Source organism: Symphalangus syndactylus, chromosome 6 (assembly GCF_028878055.3).
Source record: "Symphalangus syndactylus isolate Jambi chromosome 6, NHGRI_mSymSyn1-v2.1_pri, whole genome shotgun sequence".
NCBI classification, from domain to species: domain Eukaryota; kingdom Metazoa; phylum Chordata; class Mammalia; order Primates; family Hylobatidae; genus Symphalangus; species Symphalangus syndactylus.
Genome location: NC_072428.2, coordinates 47,741,722 through 47,765,220, shown reverse-complemented (window position 1 = coordinate 47,765,220; position 23,499 = coordinate 47,741,722). Strand labels below are relative to the sequence as shown.

Sequence of the window (23,499 nt, the reverse complement as noted above, 5' to 3'; positions counted from 1 at the left end):
CACCAACAGTGTAAAAGTGTTCCTATTTCTCCACATCCTCTCCAGCACCTGTTGTTTCCTGATTTTTTAATGATGGCCATTCTAACTGGTGTGAGATGGTATCTCACTGTGGTTTTGATTTGCATTTCTCTGATGGCCAGTGATGAGGAGCATTTCTTCATGTGTTTTTTGGCTGCATAAATGTCTTCTTTTGAGAAGTGTCTGTTCATGTCCTCTGCCCACTTTTCGATGGGGTTGTTTGTTTTTTTCTTGTAAATTTGTTTGAGTTCATTGTAGATTCTGGATATTAGCCCTTTGTCAGATGAGTAGGTTGCAAAAATTTTCTCCCATTGTGTAGGTTGCCTGTTCACTCTGATGATAGTTTCTTTTGCTGTGCAGAAGCTCTTTAGTTTAATGAGATCCCATTTGTCGATTTTGGCTTTTGTTGCCATTGCTTTTGGTGTTTTAGACATGAAGTCCTTGTCCACGCCTATGTCCTGAATGGTATTGCCTAGGTTTTCTCGTAGGATTTTAATGGTTTTAGGTCTAACATATAAGTCTTTAATCCATCTTGAATTAATTTTTGTATAAGGTGTAAGGAAGGGATCCAGTTGCAGCTTTCTACATATGGCTAGCCAGTTTTCCCAGCACCATTTATTAAATAGGGAATCCTTTCCCCATTTCTTGTTTTTGTCAGGTTTGTCAAAGATCAGATAGTTGTAGCTATGCGGCATCATTTCTGAGGGCTCTGTTCTGTTCCATTGATCTATGTCTCTGTTGTGGTACCAGTACCATGCTGTTTTGGTTACTGTAGCCTTGTAGTATAGTTTGAAGTCAGGTAGCGTGATGCCTCCAGCTTTGTTCTTTTGGCTTAGGATTGACTTGGCGATGCGGGCTCTTTTTTGGTTCCATATGAACTTGAAAGTAGTTTTTTCCAATTGTGTGAAGAAAGTCATTGGTAGCTTGATGGGGATGGCATTGAATCTATAAATTACCTTGGGCAGTATGGCCATTTTCACCATATTGATTCTTCCAACCCATGAGCATGGAATGTTCTTCCACTTGTTTGTATCCTCTTTTATTTCATTGAGCAGTGGTTTGTAGTTCTCCTTGAAGAGGTCCTTCACATCCCTTGTAAGTTGGATTCCTAGGTATTTTATTCTCTTTGAAGCAATTGTGAATGGGAGTTCACTCATGATTTGGCTCTCTGTTTGTCTGTTATTGGTGTACAAGAATGCTTGTGATTTTTGTACATTAATTTTGTATCCTGAGACTTTGCTGAAGTTGCTAATCAGCTTAAGGAGATTTTGGGCTGAGACAATGGGGTTTTCTAGATATACAATCATGTCATCTGCAAACAGGGACAATTTGACTTCCTCTTTTTCTAATTGAATACCCTTTATTTCCTTCTCCTGCCTGATTGCTCTGGCCAGAACTTCCAGCACTATGTTGAATAGGAGCGGTGAGAGAGGGCATCCCTGTCTTGTGCCAGTTTTCAGAGGGAATGCTTCCAGTTTTTGCCCATTCAGTATGATATTGGCTGTGGGTTTGTTGTAGATAGCTCTTATTATTTTGAGATACGTCCCATCAATACCTAACTTATTGAGAGTTTTTAGCATGAAGGGTTGTTGAATTTTGTCAAAGGCCTTTTCTGCATCTATTGAGATAATCATGTGGTTTTTGTCTTTGGTTCTGTTTATATGCTGGATTACATTTATTGATTTGCGTATGTTGAACCAGCCTTGCATCCCAGGGATGAAGCCCACTTGATCATGGTGGATAAGCTTTTTGATGTGCTGCTGGATTCGGTTTGCCAGTATTTTATTGAGGATTTTTGCATCAATGTTCATCAAGGATATTGGTCTGAAATTCTCTTTTTTGGTTATGTCTCTGCCAGGTTTTGGTATCAGGACGATGCTGGCTTCGTAAAATGTGTTAGGGAGGATTCCCTCTTTTTCTATCGATTGGAATAGTTTCAGAAGGAATGGTACCAGTTCCTCCTTGTACCTCTGGTAGAATTCAGCTGTGAATCCATCAGGTCCTGGACTCTTTTTGGTTGGTAAGCTATTGATTATTGCCACAATTTCAGAACCTGTTATTGGTCTATTCAGAGATTCAACTTCTTCCTGGTTTAGTCTTGGGAGGGTGTATTTGTCCAGGAATTTATCCATTTCTTCTAGATTTTCTAGTTTATTTGCATAGAGGTGTTTGTAGTATTCTCTGATGGTAGATTGTATTTCTGTGGGATCGGTGGTGATCTCCCCTTTTTCGTTTTTTATTGCATCTATTTGATTCTTCTCTCTTTTCTTCTTTATTAGTCTTGCTAGCGGTCCATCAATTTTGTTGATCTTTTCAAAAAACCAGCTCCTGGATTCATTAATTTTTTGAAGGGTTTTTTGTGTCTCTATTTCCTTCAGTTCTGCTCTGATTTTAGTTATTTATTGCCTTCTGCTAGCTTTTCAATGTGTTTGCTCTTGCTTTTCTAGTTCTTTTAATTGTGATGTTAGGGTGTCAATTTTGGATCTTTCCTGCTTTCTCTTGTGGGCATTTAGTGCTATAAATTTCCCTCTACACACTGCTTTGAACGTGTCCCAGAGATTCTGGTATGTTGTGTCTTTGTTCTCGTTGGTTTCAAAGAACATCTTTATTTCTGCCTTCATTTCATTATGTACCCAATAGTCATTCAGGAGCAGGTTGTTCAGTTTCCATGTAGTTGAGCGGTTTTGACTGAGTTTCTTAATCCTGAGTTCTAGTTTGATTGCACTGTGGTCTGAGAGACAGTTTGTTATAATCTCTGTTCTTTTACATTTGCTGAGAAGAGCTTTACTTCCAACTATGTGGTCAATTTTGGAATAGGTGTGGTGTGGTGCTGAAAAAAATGTATATTCTGTTGATTTGGGGTGGAGAGTTCTGTAGATGTCTATTAGGTCCACTTTATGTAGAGCTGAGTTCAATTCCTGGATATCCTTGTTAACTTTCTGTCTCGTTGATCTGTCTAATGCTGACAGTGGGGTGTTAAAATCTCCCATTATTATTGTGTGGGAGTTTAAGTCCCTTTGTAGGTCACTCAGGACTTGCTTTATGAATCTGGGTGCTCCTGTGTTGGGTGCATATATATTTAGGATAGTTAGCTCTTCTTGTTGAATTGATCCCTTTACCATTATGTAATGGCCTTCTTTGTCTCTTTTGATCTTTGTTGGTTTAAAGTCTATTTTATCAGAGACTAGGATTGCAACCCCTGCCTTTTTTTGTTTTCCAGTTGCTTGATAGATCTTCCTCCATCCCTTTATTTTGAGTCTATGTGTGTCTCTGCACGTGAGATGGGTTTCCTGAATACAGCACACTGATGGGTCCTGACTCCTTATCCAGTTTGCCAGTCTGTGTCTTTTGATTGGAGCATTTAGCCCATTTACATTTAACGTGAATATTGTTATGTGTGAATCTGATCCTGTCATTATGATGTTAGTTGGTTATTTTGCTCGTTAGTTGCTATAGTTTCTTCCTAGCCTTGATGGTCTTTACAATTTGGCATGTTTTTGCAGTGGCTGGTACCGGTTATTCCTTTCCATGTTTAGTGCTTCCTTCAGGAGCTCTTTTAGGGCAGGCCTGGTGGTGACAAAATCACTCAGCGTTTGCTTGTCTGTAAAGTATTTTATTTCTCCTTCACTTATGAAGCTTAGTTTGGCGGGATAGGAAATTCTGGGTTGAAAATTCTTTTCTTTAAGAATGTTGAATATCGGCCCCCACTCTCTTCTGGCTTGTAGAGTTTCTGCTGAGAGATCAGCTGTTAGTCTGATGGGCTTCCCTTTGTGGGTAACCCGACCTTTCTCTCTGGCTGCCCTTAACATTTTTTCCTTCATTTCAACTTTGGTGAATCTGACAATTATGTGTCTTGGAGTTGCCCTTCTCGAGGAGTATCTTTGTGGCGTTCTCTGTATTTCCTGAATCTGAATGCTGGCCTGCCTTGCTAGATTGGGGAAGTTCTCCTGGATAATATCTTGCAGAGTGTTTTCCAACTTGGTTCCATTCTCCCCATCATTTTCAGGTACACCAATCAGACGTAGGTTTGGTCTTTTCACATAGTCCCAAATTTCTTGGAGGCTTTGTTCATTTCTTTTTATTCTTTTTTCTCTAAACTTCCCTTCTCTCTTCATTTCATTCATTTCATCTTCTATCAGCGATACCCTTTCTTCCAGTTGATCGCATCTGCTACTGAGGCTTCTGCATTCTTCGCGTAGTTCTCGAAACTTGGCTTTCAGCTCCATCATCTCCTTTAAGCCCTTCTCTCCATTGGTTATTCTAGTTATCCATTCTTCTAATTTTTTTTCAAAGTTTTTAACTTCTTTGCTATTGTTTTGAATTTCCTCTCGTAGCTCAGAGTAGTTTGATCGTCTGAAGCCTTCTTCTCTCAACTCATCAAAGTCATCCTCCATCCAGCTTTGTTCCGTTGCTGGTGAGGAACTGCGTTCCTTTGGGGGAGGAGAGGTGCTCTGTTTTTTAGAGTTTCCAGTTTTTTTGGTCTGTTTTTTCCCCATCTTTGTGGTTTTGTCTACTTTTTGTCTTCGATGATGGTGATGTACAGATGAGTTTTTGGTGTGGATGTCCTTTCTGTTTGTTAATTTTCCTTCTACCAGACAAGACCCTCAGCTGCAGGTCTGTTGGAGTTTACTAGAGGTCCACTCCAGACCCTGTTTGGCTGGGTGTCAGCACCGGTGGCTGCAGAACAGCGGATTTTCGTGAGACCACAAATTCAGCTGTCTGATAGTTCCTCTGAAAGTTTTGTCTCAGAGGAGTACCTGGTTGAATGAGGTGTCAGTCTGTCCCTACTGGGGGGGTGCCTCCCAGTTAGGCTGCTCAGGGGTGAGGGACCCACTTTAGGAGGCAGTCTGTCCTTTCTCAGATCTCCAGCTGCGTGCTGGGAGAACCACTACTCTCTTCAAAGCTGTCAGTCAGACAGGGACATTTAAGGCTGTGGAGGTTCTCGCTGAGTTTTTGGTTGTCTGTGCCCTGCCCCCAGAGGTGGAGCCTACAGAGCCAGGCAGGCCTCCTTGAGCTGTGGTGGGCTCCACCCAGTTCGAGCTTCCTGGCTGCTTTGTTTACCTAAGCAAGCCTGGGCAATGGCGGGCGCCCCTCCCCCAGCCTCGCTGCCGCCTTGCAGCGTGATCTCAGACTGCTGTGCTAGCAATCAGCAAGACTCTGTGGGCATAGGACCCTCCGAGCCAGGTGCGGGACACAATCTCCTAGTGTGCCATTTTCCAGGCCCGTTGGAAAAGCGCAGTATTAGGACGGGACTGACCCGATATTCCAGGTGCCGTCTGTTTCCCCTTTCTTTGACTAGGAAAGGGAACTCCCTGACCCCTTGCGCTTCCCGAGTGAGGCAATGCCTCGCCCTGCTTCAGCTCGCGCACAGTGCGCTTCACTGACTGTCCTGAACCCACTGTTAGGCACTCCCTAGTGAGATGAAACCGGTACCTCAAGCAGAAGTGCAGAAATCACCCGTCTTCTGTGTCGCTGGGGCTGGGAGCTGGAGACCGGAGCTGTTCCTATTCGGCCATCTTGGCTCCACCCCCCAGGAAATTCTTTCTGAATCGCATCTTAAGGCATACCAATTTAACAATGCCAAAAAAGTCAGCAATTAATTTTATATTGCATTTTCCATTTTGTAAGCCTCTTTTTAAAAACAGGGAAGTTATTTCTCAGTATTTAACAACTATAGGTGTTTGAAGTACTACATAGTATAATCAGAGGAATAAAAGTAGAAAATAGCTCCAGAGAACACATCTTCTCTTTCAGAAGGATACTTCTTCTGTAAGTCTCTAAGGATAAGTTTCTACAACGTGTGACAGATAAGTCAATGGTTGAAACAGCCATCAGTTCAAACAACTGTCAGAAACAGGCTTCCTAAATCTCCCTTACAGCAGTATAAGCTCTTTTCTGCGCCTTGATTCAAGGACACATGAAGAAGACACGAGTACCCACCTTTGTATCATCCTCTTTTAGGTTTTTTATTGGACATCACACTACTCAGCTTTCTTGTACTTATTTTCTTTACCTCGTGATTTGCTGACATTACAAAATAACATTTTTAAAGAAAATGCAGATAGGTAGCTGGTCTCTTCATGGGAAGGACTTTCTAAGCATAAAAGCAATGGATCATAAAGGAAAAGATTAACAGGCAGACAACATAAAATTGTTTTAATTTCTATAAATCATAAGCCACCAAAGTGAAAGGGCAATTGTGGGGAAGATGTCCCAAATGACGAAGGGTCAATACCCTCACTATAACAAGAGTTCACATGGTTCAGTGTATGGCCAAGACAGTGCCCCCAGCATTCCCTCGTCCTCCATACAGGAAACTGCAATGTCTCTGCAAAAAAAAGAGGTTGCAGCTTTTCTCCTCCAGCTTTGAAAATTACCTTTGTAGGGACATGGATGAAACTGGAAACCATCATTCTCAGCAAACTATCGCAAGGACAAAAAACCAAACACCGCATGTTCTCACTCATAGGTGGGAATTGAACAATGAGAACACATGGACACAGGAAGGGGAACATCATACACCGGGGACTGTTGTGGGGTGGGGGGAGGGGGGAGGGATAGCATTAGGAGATATACCTAATGTAAATGATGAGTTAATGGGTGCAGCACACCAACATGGCACATGGATACATATGTAACAAACCTGCACATTGTGCACATGTACCCTAAAACCTAAAGTATAATAATAATAAAATTAAAAAAAAAATTACTCTGCCTTTCCTTGTCTGTCTTGGTCTTTGCCTCCTACATGGATGCTCTCTTTCTTCCAAGCCCTGTTTGACGCAAAGTTCAGATAAACAAGCAATCAGCCCAGTCTTGATTCCAGATTTCCCCCCAAGAAACAGCCTCTGAAACAGTTTTCTACCTTGCCCTGTAGCCTGCAGGCAAGTAACAACTCGCCCCAGGCTCCAGGGATAAGTTATTCAACTAATTCCAGCCAAAGCCCAGCATAGTGGCTCCTGCCTGGGCTGGGGAAGATAAAAATCAAACAATTAAACAATTGGTGAGAAAAAACTAAGACTCCAATACAAAAACCATCAAAAAGCTTTTGCTAATAGCTAACAATAAGATTTCACTTAAAACATATTAATAATGACAGATGTGAGTTAAAATAAGGAGGTGCCATTTTTATCTGTGAAATTAGCAAAGTTTTTAAAATAATAATGCTAATATGGGTGTCATAAAACTGACGGCGGCAATTTACATTGGCATAATCTTTCTGAAAAACAGTATGGCAATGTTTCGATGTTTTGAGAGCATTAACAATGTTCCTGCCCTTTGACCTCCCTATAATTTCATTTTTGGAACTGTTTTTTTTTTTTTTTTTTTTTTTTTTTTTGAGACAGGGTCTCACTCCATCGCCCAGGCTGGAATGCAGTGGCAAGTTCACTGCAGCCTCAAACTCCTGGGTCAAAGAGATCCTCCCACCTTGGCCTCCTGAGCATTAGAGGCTGGCTACATTTATATGCCACCACACCTGGCTAATTTTTTTATTTTTTATTTTTTAGAGATAGGATCTTGCTATGTTGCCCAGACTGGTCTCAAACTCCTGGCCTCAAGTGATCCTCCCACCTCAGCCTCTAAAAGTGCTGGTTTTACATGCATGGGTCCCCATGCCCAGCCTAGGAACTGATCTTAAGTAATCAAAAATGTAGCAAAAAGATTTAAGTGTAAAGACAACCATTAATACATTTTGTACCTGAAGTCTAAATATTCAACAATAAGTAAATTGCAAATAAATAATGTTTCATCCATAGTGTGGGTTATTACAGAGCTAATAAAAATGATATGAGAACTGACCCTTTTATAGTACTGATGAAGGACCATTCCCTGTTCTACACAGTTAACATGCACTAACTCGTTTACTTCTCAAAACAGCATGACATGGAGCCTGTGACATAGGCAGGTGCTGGTATTATCTCCATTTTACAGTTGAGGAATCTGAGGCCAGAGGAGTTAAATGACTGGCTCAAGGCTACACTAAAGCAGAATCACATATCCTCATCTGAAATTCTAAACCCAAAAATCTTAGAAAATCAAGTGTTTTCTTTTTTTTTTTTTTTTTCCTTTTTTTCAGAGACAGGGTCTCACTCTGTCACCCAGACTGGACTGCAGTGGTGCAATCATAGCTCACTGCAGCCTGGGGTTTGCTCTGGGGCTCAAGAGATCCTCCCACCTCAGCCTTCTGAGTAGCTGGGACTATAGATGTACACCACCATGCCTGGCTAATTTTTAAAAAATTTTGTAGAGATGGGTCTTATTATGCTGCCCAAGCTGGTCTCAAACTCTTAGCCTCAAGTGATCCTCCCACCTAGGCCTCCAACAAGAGTCAAGTGTTTTCATAAACTTGTGGCAAACTCATTTGGAAAACCTGACCTAAACTGACAATGAAACAATGTATCATCTCTATCCTACTTAGAGCGAATTCATTTTACTAAAGAAAAGTTAATGTGTTTGATTACAAAGTGCTGCCCCAGACCCCATTAGACATGATATAGTGTCTATACCATGTCATCTTTCTATAAAGTGAAAATTCTGAATTTTAAAACACAACTAGCATCATAAGTTTTCAGATAAGGAATTGTGACAGAGCTGGGATTCAGATCTAAGCCATCTGCCTGTGCTCCTAACCACCATGTGATCTTTTCAGAGACTGTTTAATGACATAGGAAAACGCTTATCATTCAAGTATTTACACAGACAAATTTTAAATTGCAATTGTGATTAAGTGCTACTAAGAAGAAATCACTGGTGTCAGAAGAACCTATGTTAAGCCGGTTTGTCCTAGACAGTCAGAAGCAGTTTTCCTGAGGAAATACTTGATCTGAGATGTGAACAAGAGTTAGAAGAGGAGAGGGAAGAGCACATCTGGCAGGGAGACTATCATATGCAACAGCCCTGTAGTAGGAGGGAAAATGGCACAAAAGTCTGAAAAGAAGCCAATGTAGAATAACCATTTGCCTCAGTTTGCCTGACACAGACCCAGGTTAGACCTTCTGTCCTAGTATAAATAGTAACATTCTTCTTTTTTTTTTTTTTTTTTTTTGAGACGAAGTCTCGCTCTGTTGCCCAGGCTGGAGTGCAGTGGCGTGATCTCAGCTCACTGCAACTTCTGCCTCCCGGGTTCAAGAGATTCTCCTGCCTCAGCCTCCTGAGAAGCTGGGATTACAGGCCCACGCCTCCACACCCAGCTAATTTTTGTATTTTTTTTTTTTAGTAGAGACAGGGTTTCACCATGTTGGTCAGGCTGGTCTCTAACTCCTGACCTTGTGATCCGCCCGCCTCGGCCTCCCAAAGTGCTGGGATTACCAGTGTGAGCCACCGCGCCCAGCCTAATTTTTGTATTTTTTAGTAGAGACAGGGTTTCACCATGTTGGTCAGGCTTTTTTTTTTTTTTTTTTTGAGACAGGGTCTCACTCCATTGCCCAGGCTGGAATGCAGTGGCAAGTTCACTGCAGCCTCGAACTCTCAAAAATATCTTGGTCTGGATGGTCATGTACATGGTCACCCAACTTTTAGGCCACATTAAGAGTTTTGTCTTTATTCTAAGAATAATGAGAAGCCATGATGGATTTTGAGCTAGAGGAGGTGGGGGGGTAGCATAATCAAATTTTAGTTGTTAAAACACTACTCCTGCTGCAGGGCAAAGAATGGATGGGAATATTGAAAGGAAAGGATAAATACCTTTAGGTTAGTTAAGAGGCTACTACTGGTAGATTGGTCTAGGGTGATAGTAGCAGAGACAGAGATACTCAAATGGATTTGAGATTTGGTTTGAAGATAAAATGAATAGAACTTGATGATTGTTTGGATATGGAAAGGAAGAAAGTACGAGGTGTCAAGGATGAGGCCAAGATTTCTGATTTGCAAACTAGATAGAGGTTGGTATGACCCATTGAGATAGCAACAGAGATTTACACGAGCTAAAAATTTAAATGTGCGATATATCTGCATATCCATCACAGTCTAAAGGCACGGGCCTGGAGAACAACGAAAGAGTTTGGGTTCAAAACTTGTTGATGTTCCTTTCCATTCACAGAGCCCTCTTCCAAGGCAGGACCATCCTATTTTCTGGTTGGATATTGGAGTCATTTGGTGGTCAGACAAAAAAGAAGGTCCTGCTTAGCTGGTGATATGGGACGGGGAGCACCAGACCACTTTCAGCATGCAAATATCCCTTACAACTAATGCTCAAGTGCTTTTTACATGTACTGTTCACAAAACAGCTTCACATATAGGTTCACTGAAACCCACGACCTTGTGAGAAATTATAATCTACATTTAGGAAGCTGAGGGAGAGTGCTTAAATTACCTGTCCACAGAGCCAGTACAGGGCTGCTTTATGTCATCCTATCACCTCCTATGTGCATCCTCTAGGTGCAAGAGACTATCTTAAGCGCAACAGGAAACCTACCATAAAATGAGGTCCCACTAGGTACCAGGCTCTAGCAGATTAAAAAAAAGAAACACAATTTTAGAACTTCTAAGGATGTTTCCCACACACTTACCCTACAGTAAATTCGCTTTAAACTTTCAAAAAGTTTCACTTCCCAAGATGGGGTGGAGGCGAGACGGTGGAGATGAACCGGGGCAGACAGAGACCACCCCAAATACCGGACCCGGGGGAAATGGGGTCCCAACGGCTGGGCCCCAGGAGACACTCGGAGGGGTCCGCGGGCTCGGCCCGGTCCCTCCGCTGGGGGGTCGCCAGCCAACCGGCAGCGAGATACCCAGAGGCCCGTTTTTTCCACCGCGTTGCCATAGCAACGGCCTGGGCCGGCTGCGCCCCGGGCCACCCGCCCCATCCCGCGGGCCCGCCCTAAGCCAGTGACTCCAGGGACCACTCACCGCGGCCAGCGGACGGGCAGGTCTCCGACAGGTGCGCACACTCGGCGCAGGCTGTCGCTGAGCCCGGAATTCTGCACCGGGAGAAACTTTCCGGCCCGCAGAGCAGCCGCAGGGCGGTGGACGGGGGCCGCGCGGGGACAAAGAGCGGCGGAGGGTGCAAAGCCCCTTCTCCAAGCCGCGGGGTTGTCCCGGAGGTGCCGGCTGCACAACGGCGCCCACGTGCCCCGGGTGCAGCCCCAGGCGCGCCCAAGGGCAGCTCCCCCTAGAGAAGGACCTAAAACCCCGTCTGGGGCACGGAGGAGCAGCCACATGTTACGTAAACTAAAGCTTTGTAGCAGGAATATCACGGTACTGAGGTGACTGATGCTCAGGCCACTCTTCTCACTCGGAGTCAAGCCCTCAACCCCCAGCCAGTTGGAGCTACAGCTGCAAGCCTTGAACTACAGTGGGTGGGGAGCTGGCCTAAAAAGACGGGAAAATGCTGGGAGGAGGGTGTTTGTCCCCACGCAGGGACTGAGAAGACTCCTGACAGATCAAATGACGATTCTCAGGGATATGTTTTAGCTACAAACCCATGAGAACCATCTGAATGCCTGCCCCATGCAACAGAGGGTCCAGCTGTATGCTAATGTATTTACTGGCCTGAACTAGGAATGGCTTTTGTGGTCCTGGGTCCTACTCTCTAGCAGTGTGGGGAAGAAATTCAACTCTCCTAATACTAGCCTAATTATTTGAGGCAGATGTTCTCTAAAATTAGACTGATTGGTAGCCAGTAACTTGATACGGCAGGTGGATTCATTGTATTGCTTGGGGGGAGGCTACATTTGGCAACTAGTTCATCCAGTCCTTTTCATCAAAAAACTCAAAATGGTCATAATGGGTGACTGGTAACTTCAAACTTCAAACCACTGGACTAGTCCGGGCGCAGTGGCTCACACCGATAATCTCAGCACTTTGGGAGGCCAAGGCAGGAGGATTGCTAGAATCCAGAAGTTCAAGACCAGTCTGGGTAACACTGGGAGGCCCCCATCTCTACAAAATTAAAAACTACCTGGCCACCAAAGGGCTGCAAGAAACCTACCATATAATGACGTCCTACTAGGTACTAGGCTCTAGGATGTTAAAAAGATCTCTTAGGATAATCTCCTGCATCTTAAGGTCCTTAATCACATCTGTAAAGTGCCCTTTGCATATAAGGTAACATATTCACAGGTTCCAGCCTGGGCGACATAGCCAGCCCTGACCCTAAATCAAAAACAACCACTGGACTACGTTTTGCCCTGGATTAAACCAGACCGTCAAAAAACTGTATGTTTGTACCATTTTGTCTTCACCGTTGGCAACATTGCCTGCACCGAGTCATGTTTAGCACTATGCCATTTGCTTATATTAAGAGATGCTGTTTTAAAAAATTCATGATACCTCTCCATTTACTAGAGGGATTACATTAAGAATGTTGTTTATTACATATTTGTAGCAGAATCCTACCAGCTTGTCCAGCCCAGAGCTTTTCAAACTTTTTTGAGCACAGTCCATCAAAATAAATATGTTTTACATTATCACTCAATACACAGGTACTCATATATTTAGTAACTGAAACAAGTTTTATAAAACATTACCCGCATCACATGCTATGCACCTTGATACTTTTAATCTCTTTTTAAGGCTAGTTTCTACCCACTAATGGTTTCTTGACCTTCAATGCAAGTTGCATTTTAAAAACAGCAGTATAACCAGATGTCTTTTTCTGGAAACTAGCCCTGGATCCTCAGACAAGGTAACCAGGCCACCTGACTACAGTTGATTGCTCCAATAGTAGGGACCTGATTCAAGATAAGGCAATCATATCCCTCTCCCAGGAATTTGGAATTAGGACGGAGAGATTTCAATCTTTCTCTAGGAACCTAATGTGGAAACATAGAACATCTTTAAAATAGAAAATCATAAGTCTTCAACAGACATACTTTCCCACCATGTGGCCAAAAGAAATGTAGAAAGCCAGGCTGCAGGGAAAATGGGAAGAGAACAGGAAGGCTGAAAAAGATATACAGAAAGAAGAGACCAAAAGAGTTCTGACAGCTTTCCATTCCTAGTCATGGTATTTTCTGAAATGAATTGTATTCCTGCCTTTGAATTCCATGTAGTATTTCCAACTCTTTGGAGTTGGGAGGAGGGGCCTACCACACTAATGTAGTCACCTATATGCCCTGTATAAGAGGGTCAATGCAAGAAATATATTTCAATCCTAAGTGCCAGAAAAGAATATTTTTTCCCTAGAGAAACTGACATGACTTTTCTTTATAAAGAAAGCAGACCATGAGATTGATCACATTTCCCTTTCATCTTGACTTCCAGGAAGACAGCACCCAAATTTGCGACTCAATTTTAATAACTTCGTCAAACTACAGTTTGCATATCTGCATCACAACTTTCTCCTGTTCTCTTTCATTTCCCCTCATTCCTACTTTTATCTTTTTGTTGTACTGACTATTATTTTAAACTGCTTCAAATATTTTGCACTTGCTGTTTCCTCTTTCCGTAAGGATCTGCCCCTGTATCTCCTAAAGCCTGGTTCCTTCTCATCATTCAGATCTCAGCTCACTTGCCACCTCCTCAGAGAAGCCTTCCTTGATCTTCCTACCTAAAATAGCCCCACCCCACAGTCTATCACATCACCCTGCTTTGTTGTCTTAGAGCACTTAACACCATCTAAAACAAGCTCTTTATTTTCTTTGCTTCCTCACCGGAAGCTAAGCTCCAAGACAGTAGGGACCTGGCCTCTTTGTTTATTGCTTGTTCCTAGTGCCTGGGAACAGTGCCTGGAACTTAGTAGCTAGTTAGTAAACATTATGGAACTAATAAATAAAAGAATTAATAGAAGAAAGGAAGAGAGGGAAGAAGGAAGAAGGAAGGAAGGGAGGGAGGGAGGGAGGCAGGGAGGGGAAAGGAGGGGAGGGTTGAAGGAAAGAGATTTTGTTGAACATGGTAAGATATAGATGGATAGGTAAATAGGTGGATAGATAGACTGACAAATAGACAAATATTCATTTCCAGTGTGCAAATGTCACTAATATTTATAGAGAGGAACCAGAGGAACTATACAAGAAAGTAAAATATGCTTCATTCCCTAAAATATATAGAGAAAGATCCTAGGTTTCCTTGGATAACTCTTGACATAATGCCTTAGACCATTTTTTTTAAGCATTCAAGTCACTCAAGGCAGCTACATTAAATATTAGGGCTAGTAACCATAGCTGAAGTCATCAATTCTCAGTGAGATAATGGATTGCAACACCATGACCACTAACATGACAAATTCTTAACACTGCCAAGGAACTCAGTCTATTCTAGGGGCCATTACTATACAACAATCTGCTCTCATTCTATTCCTGTAATTATTAGTGTCACCACTAGCAACAAGTGCTGTATGTTATTTACTTAAACACTCTATGGTAACGTTATTGTTACAATGCAACATCAAACTGCTTGACATTTAAGGAAGAGAAGCCAGAATTGAAATTTGTCAATAAAACAAAACACAGAAGCAATTAGTACAGTTTGTCCCAGGGTTTGCTGATCCTGTTGTAAAAATACCAGAATTTGTGGGGTGAGTGGAGGATTTCAGTTTTCTTAAGTCAAGAAGCAGTGGATTTATACATGTAATCAGGTTATCTCTGCTATTCAAAAAATTTTAAGAGACTCTATATAACAAAAAAGACCCTATAATTTTTTTGTTCCATAAAACAAATTAAGAGATGCTTAGATTATTATGTGTTATATTAAGATTTCTCCCTTCCTTCCTTCCTTTCTTTCTCTCTCTCTCTCTTTCTTTCTTTCTTCTTTTTCTTTCTTTTCTTTGAGGGGTCTCACTCTGTCACCCAGGCTAGAGTGCAGTGGCACAATCTCGGCTCACTACAGCCTCAACCTCCTGGGCTCAAGCAATCCTCCCACCTCAGCCTCCTGAGTAGCTGGGACCACAGTCACGCACCACCAAGCCTGGCTAATTTTTGTATTTTCTATAGAGACGGGGTTTCTTCATATTGCCCAGGCTGGTCTTGAATGCCTGATCTCATGCAATCCACCCACCTCTGCCTCCCAAAGTACTGGGATTACAGGCGTGAGCCACCATGTCTGGCAAGATTTCTTAAATGGGAACATATCTTTGAAAAGTATATAATACAAAGTGTAGCTTTTTCCTAATGAGATATTTCTCTGATTACTGATAGGCTCTACCAATTTATATGTCTTTCTATTTGTTCTCTTCCCCTACTTCAACAAAATAAAACTATACCTTATCCATACAGCTCAAAAATGAAATAAACATTTGGCAATTAACTTGGTGTGTCTCATCAATTTTGGATATCTGGACTAGCTTTCTTGTCAGATAATAATTAAAGTTCAAGTTAGTGCACACCAAACGTTCATGGATTGGAAGACTTATATTGTTAAGACAGCAGTGCTCCCCAAACTGATTCACAAGTTCGTTACAATCCTTATCAAAATGTCAGTGGTCTTTTTTGCAGAAATTGACAATCTGATCTTAAAATGTATATCGAAATCAAAGGGACCCAGAACAGGCAAAACAATCTTAAAAATAGAAAGAAAGTTAGAAGATTCACACTTCCTGATTTCGAAACTTACTACAAAGCTACAGTCATCAAGACTAGATTATTCAGCACTGTAAGACAGGGCAAGAAAAAAAAAAAGACTGGGTCATACCAGCATAAGAATAGACATAAAGATCAATGAAGTAGAACTGAGATTCCAGAAATAAACCCACTTATCTATGGTCAATTGGCAAAGATACCAAGACAATTCAATGAGGGAAAGGGTAGTCTTTTCAATAAACGGTGCTGGGAAAACTGGATATCCACATGCAAAGAAATAAATTTAGACTGTACCTCACATCAAATATAGAAGTTAACTCAAAGTGAGTCAAAGACCTAAATATAAAAGCTAAAACTATAAAACTGTTAGAAGAAACATAAGTATAAATTTTCATGACCTTGGATTAAGCAATGGTTTCTTAGATACAGAACCTAAAGCAAAAGCAACCAAAGGAAAAAACAGATACATTGAACTTCATCAAAATTAAAATTTTCACGTTTCAAAGAACACTATCAAGAGAGTTAGAAAATGATCCACAGAAAAGGGGAAAATATTTGCAAGTCATATATCTGACAAAGGTCTAGTATCTAAATTATATTTTTTAAAATACTCCTACAGCTTAGCAGTAAAACAGACAACCCAATGTTAAAATGGGCAAAGGATCTGAATAGACATTTTTCCAAAGAAGATTTACCAATGGATGGCCAATAAGCACATGAAAAGATGCTCAACAACATTAATCATCAGAGAAATGCAAATCAAACCATAATGAGATACCAGCTGGCAAACTGGTATGTGCTAGCCCAGCTACTTGGGAAGCTGAGACAGAAGGATCGATCAAGCCCAGGAGTTGGAGTCCAGCCTGGACAACATAGCAAGACTCCTGTCTCTAAAAATATAAATAAATAAAATTAAAACCATAATGAGATATCACATCACACCCACTAGGAGGGCTATAATAAAAAATCTGGACAATAAACAAGTGTTGGTGAGGATGTGGAGAAATTGGAAACTTCATACATTGCTGATGGGAATGTAAAACAGTACAGCTGCTTTGGAAAACACTCTGGCAGTTCATTAAATGATTAAACATAGAGTTATTATATGACTGCTCCTGGGTATATGACCAAAAGAATAAAAAACATATGTCCACACAAAAACTTATACATGAATGTTCACAGCAGCATTATTCATAATAATCAAAAAGAGGAAATGACCCAACATCCAACAAATAATGAATAAAATAAGCAAAGACGGTATCCATACAATGGAATGTTATTTGGCCATAAAAAAAAATGAAGTACTGACACATACTACAATATGGATGCCCCTGACAACATTATGCTAAATGAAAGAAGCCAGATGCAAAGGGCCATATACGGTATGATTCCATTTATATGCAATGTCCACAACAGGCAAATTTATACATATAGAAAATAAATTAGCAGTTGCCAGGACAGGGAAAATGGGGAAGACTGCTAACAGTTACATAGTTTCTTTTTGGGGTAATGAAAATATTCTAAAATTAGGCCGTGTTGACGGCTGTACACTTTGTGAATATTCTAGAAGCCACTGAATCGTGCTCTTTAAAAAGGTAAATTCTGGTCAGGTGCAATGGCTCACACCTGTCATCCCAGAGCTTTGGGAGATCGAGGTGGGAGGATCGCTTGAGGCCAGGAGTTTCAGACCAGCCTGGGCAACACAGCAAGACTCCATCTCTACAAAAAAAAATTTTTAATTAGCTGATGCACATGCAGATGATGGTGTGCATCTGTAGGCCCAGCTACCTGAGAGGCTGAGGTGAGAGGATCATTTGAGCTCAGGAGTTTGAGGCTGCAGTGAGCTATGATGGCGCCACTGCACTCCAGCCTGAGCAGCAGAGCAAGACCCTGTCGCTCTAAAAAAAAAAAAAAAAAAGTGACGTGTATAGTACATTAATAGCATCTCAATTTAAAAAGTAAAAACAACTAAATAATGCTTCACATTTTACAGATGCTAAAACCACTTTTTTTTTTCACTTTTTAACTTCTTGGAAATTAGGTTGCCTCTAACTGATTACATATTACTATTGCTGTTAGCCAGGTAGCAGTCATGATATTGTGGCATAAAAACCTTTTGTTGACACCTTCCTGAAGAACCAAGAAATTACCTACATTTATGTGCCTTCGTTTTAATAAAATACAGGTACTACTAAACCATCTAATAATATCACCAATTCCGTGCCAGGCACTGTCCCAAATGCTTTATGTATTTTAATTTAATTCTCACGATAACTCCGTGAGGTGGGTACTGATGAAGAAACAGAAGTACAGTCTACATGATCAACTTGTCCAAGACCACATGGCTAGTATGTGTGAGTCCCATCCGGGCTGTCTGGCCCAGGGACTGTGCTCCTGACCATTTGGCATCACTGCCTCCCTTACCTGTAACGTGCTGTGAGTGCAAGTCAGCCTTAAACAGCCTTTAAGGTTCCCGGAGGCAAAGTGGGCCAAGAGAGTAACTAAAACTAATTGTCTTGTGATGGTTTCATGATAAAAACACCATTCACTTGGAAGTTTGATTCGTATATCGAAACATTGTTTGGCTATGTCTAAGAAATTTCACGGTGGAGAACTTCGTTTACTGAGCACAGATAAAAGGGAGTAATCTTTTTCTGCTTTGCTTACACGTGAGTAAAGGGAGCTGGAGCCTTAGTCTAGACCCTCATCATTTTTCCACCAGTTGACTGCAGAGATTGACCTCCCTGTCCTGTGAGAAGAGCTGAGTGAGGGGCAAGCCCAGCCAGGCTCAAGCATAGGAATAGATGAACGAAGTCCCTCTTACTCACATGTGAAGGATATAGACACAGAGGGAAAGCCACCAGAAGTCATCCCAGGAGAGAATGCAGGGCCGCATCTGGGGCAACGTTCTACCGCCCTGTCACTGACATACAATATTCATAATTTAATGCAAAGTAGATCATAGGAAGATTGGAAGGACTCCTGTGGTTTCGTGGTGTCTGGCATGCCCAGGTTCATGAGAGAAGGTGGATTGTGCCACCTCCAAGAAACTGTAAGCAGAGGGAAAAGATAGCGAAGCCCTTCCTGTTACCATACCGCCAAGGCTCTTAACACACCCAGTCCTGCTGAGTCCCCTCAGATACCAGATGCCTGTTCAGAACGGTCGGGGAAACCCAGCTGGAGCCTGACTGCTTCCAGTGGCCTTAGCTCCCTGAGGGCAGAGTGGGGGTGAAGTCTGGACTCAGAGGCCTCCACTGCCTCTGCACATCCTCTTACGAAACCTTCAGTGGCATTTTCCAGCCATAGACAATAGTGGCTCCTCCCCTCCAACCTAGGCCTGTAAGCCAAACACAATCCTATCAGAAGAGAAATGATGGAAGCAAAGGAGACAGCAGAAGACACACTCTAATGAGGCAGGACGCTGGCTCTGAATTGTGTAAACGAAAGAGAGGTGGGCAGAGGAGCTACCTGGGATCACTATTGTTTAATTCTTTTTTTCTTCTTAAATTTTTGTTTGGAAATAACTTCAAACTTTTATAGAAAAGTTATGAAAATTAAAATAGTTTTAAAAATGCCCATATATCCTTTTTTTTTTTGAGATGGAGTCTCACTGTCGCCCAGGCTGGAGTGCAGTGGCACGATCTTGGCTCACCGCAACCTCCGCCTCCCGGGTTCACGCCATTCTCCTGCCTCAGCCTCCCGAGTAGCTGGGACTACAGGCACCCGCCACTATGCCCAGCCAATTTTTTGTATTTTTAGTAGAGACGGGGGTTCACCATGATGGCCAGGCTGGTCTCAAACTCCTGACTTGGTGATTCGCCTGCCTCGGCCTCCCAAAGTGCTGGGATTACAGGTGTGAGCCACCACACCCAGCCTATTTTTTTTGTTTTTTTAAATAGAGACAGAATCTTGCTCTGTTGTTCAGGCTGGAGTACAGTGGCATGATCATGGCTCACTGCAGCCTCAACCTCCTGGGTTCAAGCATGGAGTCCTGCTTTGTTGCCCATGCTGGTCTCAAACTCCTGGGCTAGAGTGAGCCTCCTACCTTGGCCTCCCAAAGCTGTGGGATTAAAAGTGTGAGCCACCCAGGTGGGAGCTAAACATGTGTACACATGGACATATACTGAATGAAATAATAGATATTAGGGAATACAAAAGGTGGGAGGGGGTGAGATTGAAAAACCTATTGGGTACAATGTCACTATTCAGGTGATGGATACACCAAAAGCCCAGACTTCAGCACCACACAATAAATGCAAGTAAGAAACCTGCACTTGAATCCCCTCAATATATTTGAATAAATAATTTAACTTTAAAAGAAAAAAATGTGAGCCACCGTGTCTGCCCCCTATGTCCTTCACCCAGATTCACCTATTCAGATGCCAGGCACGGTGGCTCACGCCTGTAATCCCAGCACTTTAGGAGGCCGAGGTGGGCAGATCACAAGGTCAAGAGATCGAGACCATCCTGGCCAACATGGTGAAACCCCATCTCCACTAAAAATTAGCTGGGTGTCGTGGTGCACACCTGTAGTCCCAGCTACTCAGGAGGCTGAGGCAGGAGAATCACTTGAACCTAGGAGGCAGAGGTTGCAGTGAGCCAAGATCGTGCCACTGCACTCCAGCCTGGCCACAGAGCGAGACTCCATCTCAAAAAAAAAAAAAGATTTTACACCATTTGCTTTATTAATAGCACTCTCTCTATATATATGTGTGTGTGTGTGTGTGTGTGCATGTTTAATTAAAAAAAGATATACATCTACAGTTTTGTTCTGTACCATTTGTGGGTGAGTTACATACACTAAAGACTTTGACTTCTAAATACTCCAGTGCATATTTTCTAAAAATGAGAATATTCAATTATATAACCACAGTTCAGTTATCAACTTTAGTACATTTACCATTGATACAATAATCTCATCTACTCTCCATATCCCCATTTTGTCAGTTGACCCAAGAATGTCCTTGCTATTACATTTTCCTCACTCCACTACAGGACCCAATATAGGGTCAGGAATTGCATTTAGCTGTCATGTCTCTTTAGCCTCTTTGAACCTGGACATTTTCCTAGCTTTTCTTTGTCTTTAACGACAGGGACATTTTTAAAGAATCCAGTCCCCTATCCCCTGCCTTTACTTAATATAACGTCTTTCATTGTGGGTTTGCCTGATGTTTCTCTGTGATGAGATCAGGTTCTGCATCCTTGGCAGCAATACTGTATCAGGGGTGACATCATGTCCTTCACACAGCATTATATCTGGATGCACAGTATGTCCACCTGCCCCTTATTGGTGATGTTATTTTGAGCACACGATCAAGATGTTATGTGATTTCTCCACTGTATAATACTCCAATTGCTGTATATTTTTTCCTCCCTCACAACTTTTCCTGCACAAAAAAGAGCAGTCAGTGGAGAAACAATTTAGGACTATGCAAATATTCTGCTCCTCATCAAAATTTCCCCCTATGCAAATATTCTGCTCCTCATCAAAATTTCCCCCTAGGTTTAGCCCTTAACAAGTTTTCTGACGATCCCTGGGGCTAAATGAGTACCACTGGCGCCACCTATGGGGCTTGCAGCACACTGCAACACGGGGAATGAACCTCCGACCTCTCTCACTCTGCCACTCGTCTAGAGTCCAGGAACTACTTCAGCCCTAGACATTTTGAAAGATCCTATAGAGACCTGAGTCGCAAGCCTGAGTTCTAGTGCAGACACCACCAATGACTCATGAGGAACCTTGGACAAGTCTTCTTAAGACTTACGTTCCCAGTGAAATGTGGGGTTGGCTGAAGGAGACCTAAGTTATACATTCAAGTAATACTTACTGAGAAACTACAAGCACTGTTCCAGGATCCAAACAAGATTTCTGCTCTCAGGGAAGCTTACACCCTCTGTGACTCAGACAGTGAGCAAGAATACAAGACGAAGATAAACATACCTCATAGTAAGTGCTATGATGACGATGAAACAGGGCTGTGAGAGTGCGTGCCTGGGTCCACTTCAGATTGTGGGGTTAGGAAAAGCTCTCTGAGGAGGGGTGTGAGCTAAGATCTAAAGGGTGATTGGGGCCAACCCCAACCTTGAGAAGTTTTGGAGGTAGAGCCTTCCAAGCAGAGGGAACAGTCAAGGATGACTAGGGGTTTGGTACTTCTTCCATATCTATGGCTCTTTAGGGGTGTGGGGGTAGGCTCAGGAGACTCCCAGGCGTCCCTGAAGCAGAGCAGGAGAGGATAAGAGAGAGGTATGTTCTCCAGAATAACAGGGAGAAATTCTAGAGGTGTTGACAAATGAAGTGGCTTTTAAAAGATGAGTAAAGATTTTGAAAGGTAGATTATAGAACAGAGAAAGACATTCCATGTAGGAACGGGGAAGAATGGGAGGCACACAGGAGTCATTGGCTATGACAATTCTGAAATCCAAGTGGGCAAATATGTTGAGGGCCTCCTAGTCTGGTTGGGAATTATTCATTATTTTCTGATTCAGGTCCCTGGAAGTAGCTCCCTTGTCTGTTGTTCTCCTTATCCCTTGCTTCTTCCCTCTAAGAGGTTCTTCACGTTTTAGTGTCCCTGCTGATGTGGGGCTTGAGGCATAAACCTCTTTGGGGGCTAAGCAGCCTTCTCAACTCTTAGGTGTGTTAAGAGCCTGAGCATTCTCCATCATAGATTATTGAAAGCCCAAGAGCCATTTAATGTCTTCAACAGTTATTGTTTTCTGTTAGTCTAGGCTAATCATTCCCCTGACCGTAAAACACTCTAAAAACCTCATTATGGGCCTGGCACAGTGGTTCACACCTGTAATCCCAGCACTTTGGGAGGCCAAGGCAGGCGGATCACCTGAGGTCAGGAGTTTGAGACCAGCCTGGCCAACATGGTGAAAACCCATCTCTACTAAAAATACAAAAATTAGCCGGGCATGGTGGCAGGCACCTGTAATCCCAGCTACTCAGGAGGATGAGGCAGGAGAATCGCTTGCACCCAGGAGGCAGAGGCTGCAGTTCTCCAGCTTGGGCAACAGAGCAAGACTCCATCTTAAAACAAACAAACAAACACGCCTCATTATGTGTCTATCTATTGGAATGCAGGCAGCATCACTGGCTGAAAGCTATACCTGCAATTATTTTTGAGAACTACAGTAGTTCCACCTTATCCATGGGGGATATGTGCCAAGATCTTCAGTGGATGCCTGAAACCATGGATGGTTCTGAACCCAACATACTGTATACTGTTGTTTCCCATACAAACATACCTATGATGAAGTTTAGTACACAAATTAGGCACAGCCAGAAATTAACAATAACTAATAAAATAGAAAAAAATGTAACGATCTACTGTAATACAAGTTATGTGAATGTGATCTCTTTCTCAAAAATCTTACTGTACTGTACTCACCCTTCTTCTTATGATCTGTTGACCTAATAACTGAGAAGGCTACTAGGGACTAAGGGTGGGTAGTATATATAGTGAATACACTAGACAAAAGTGATGATTCATGTCCCTGGCAGGACAGGGTGGGATAGAGTGGGGTGGTAAGAGATCTCATCACACTACTCAGAATAGTGTGCAATTTAAACCTCATGAATTGTTTATTTCTGGAATTTTCTATTTAATATTTTCAGATTACCATTGACCACGAGCAACTGAAATCACAGGAAGCAAAGCCAAGGATAAGGGGAGTTCACATGCCCATGCCTTGCTCTCTCTCTCTCTCTCTGTCTCTCTTTATCCCTCTCCTCCTCCTCCCTCTGCACAGGCTTTGGTGGAAAAGCCACATCCTTAGAATTTTTTCCTTGAATCTTATCCAGCTAAAAGATTTTACTGGGCACTATATTCTTAATTTGATATTTTCCCTGAAGTGCCTTAATCCATTCAAAGGTTTTAACAATGAGTATTATGCCCGTATTTTTAATATGATCCTTACCTCAAGGCTGAATTTTAATGGGCCTTCACTTCTAAATTTTATCTTAGTCTTCAGCGTCAAGAAGCAATTACCTCTTCAAAACCCTAAGTCCTTGGATTTTTGTATA

General features: G+C 42.3%; 1 protein-coding gene across 18 annotated transcripts in view; it reads right to left on the bottom strand.

Annotated features, from left to right (window-relative positions):
* The window catches only part of STK33 (serine/threonine kinase 33), a 229,170-nt gene extending 218,020 nt beyond the window's left edge, over positions 1–11,150 (bottom strand). For 3 of the 18 annotated variants that reach the window (XM_055282511.2, XM_055282513.2, XM_055282516.2), the window contains exon 1: positions 10,527–10,777. The gene's annotated coding sequence lies outside the window, so the exon portion shown is untranslated. Of the gene's footprint in view, positions 1–6,728; positions 6,792–10,432; positions 10,464–10,526; positions 10,778–10,866 lie in introns of those variants that run through there. The other 15 variants (XM_055282521.2, XM_055282522.2, XM_055282523.2 and 12 more) reach the window with 10 other exon arrangements.
* Positions 11,151–23,499: the final 12,349 nt, after the last annotated feature.